This window comes from Oreochromis niloticus, linkage group LG3 (genome assembly GCF_001858045.2).
Source record: "Oreochromis niloticus isolate F11D_XX linkage group LG3, O_niloticus_UMD_NMBU, whole genome shotgun sequence".
Classification (NCBI taxonomy): Eukaryota; Metazoa; Chordata; class Actinopteri; order Cichliformes; family Cichlidae; genus Oreochromis; species Oreochromis niloticus.
Genome location: NC_031967.2, coordinates 78135114 through 78136839, shown reverse-complemented (window position 1 = coordinate 78136839; position 1726 = coordinate 78135114). Strand labels below are relative to the sequence as shown.

The window sequence follows — 1726 nt, the reverse complement described above, 5'->3', positions numbered from 1 at the left end:
CACATTTGTGGCCTGCTGGAGGTCATTTTGCACGGCTCTGGCCTTTCTTTCCTACCGCACAGTACCTTCCCTTACCATTTGTTTCCTACTCTTTTACTTAGTCTTTGATCAGGATTTTCTTTCTAGATAAGCAATTTCATTTGCTCTGGGGCGAGTCACTGGCTCGGGTGCATTCTGGGACTGTCAGTTCACCAGTGTGCTGGCATGCTTCTTAACAAACACACCACTACAGCGAACATCTCAACTGTACTTGTTGATTTCTTCGACAAAACACTGAACAAAAATTTCTTTGTAAGTGTGCTGCCTGGTGCTTTTAAATTCTGTGGTAATTTGAGCAGCACAGAAAGCATTCCATGAATTAAATTATGTTATCGTATCTGAACATGTACACTAGTTATTAAATTAGATGGAAAAGAATGATTCAGGGTAAACAACTGCACCAAGGGAATTACATTTTTCTTCTCAAAATGTAAAATGTCTGTTGAAAAATCACATTAAACAGAGATGTGATTAACTTTTTATTTTACCAAAAATATGATGTCATCAATGATGACACAACCAGTCTTCATCAGAAGTGCTCAAATCACTCTCAGTGGCATCGTCTGGAATGTCTTCCTCCTCCTCCGAGTCCATTTCCAGGAGTGGTTGGTGGCTGAGGATTCTCTTGTACACGTCCTTTACTTTGAGCCCCTTCTGTGCATCCTCCGACATGCCAACAAGGGAGGCTGTAAAAAGAACAAAAAAAATAAATATGAGTAAAGTAAAAAAAAAAAAACAAACAAACAAAAAAACCTCACCTCATAAACACAAGGAATTAGGATCCTGTAATTAAACTTTTTTTTAAAGGGAGAAGGCAGTGTTAGCTAGCAATCTAGATATAGGTAAAAGATCCAGTAAGACTTTAGCATCTGCTCTTATTTTCAATCGATTCATCAAAAAATTAATAAATAAATAAAGTGCTTACAGTCTGAGGAGATTGTCCCCAACACCACAGATCGCATTCGCAACACTGTCCAGTGATGCCGCATCTCCCTGCAAAGGATCATCTCCTCCTCTCTCAGGCGCCTCACAGCCATCACATTCTCAAAGACCTTTCTCTTTGTCTGGAGGTCAGCAGCAGCTACAGTTTAACAACATCAGATGGGAAAACATAGTAGCATGTTATGATTCAAGAACAAAACATTCAACTACTGCTCAGATACTGGGAGTTTGTTTAAAAAGGATATTTATAAATCAAGAGCTTACGTTCACTTGTGCTCTGCCAGGGCCAAATATCAGTCTGGATGAGGGCATCACTGGATACGATTTGCTTTGTTGGTTCAGCGAGCTTGTTGTAGTCGCCAACAGCAGCCGCCAAGCATTTCTTCTCAACTAAGATGACTTTGCGAATTCTGTGTTGCCTCTTGTTGCTATCTGTATATAATCATAAAAAAGGCACACCTTCACATAATGTATACAGTTACATTTTAATCTACACTCATCAATTTGTTTGCTAGAACAAATCACATCCAGCTTAAACAAACCTGGATCTGATTTTATTCTGTTTACAAAGTAGCTGTACAAGCTGTACAAACTGAGTATCAAACGGTCCATTTCAAAGAAACTGGGACACCATTTTGTCTTGTCAGGGTTCAATGTTGAGAGAGGAATCCATAAATAACCACAGATCCAGGCGTGTGCAATTTAGACGGCATTTTAATGAATTACACATGTGTGAGTTCAACAA

At 39.2% G+C, this 1726-nt stretch overlaps 1 long non-coding RNA gene across 1 annotated transcript; it reads right to left on the bottom strand.

Moving 5' to 3' along the window:
- Positions 1–685: 685 nt before the first annotated feature.
- On the bottom strand, positions 686–1337 carry LOC109201454 (uncharacterized). Its single transcript, XR_002061499.1, has 3 exons — positions 1246–1337; positions 965–1120; positions 686–725 (listed from the first exon to the last, which is right to left on the bottom strand). It is a non-coding gene; the product is annotated as an uncharacterized LOC109201454 (long non-coding RNA).
- Positions 1338–1726: the final 389 nt, after the last annotated feature.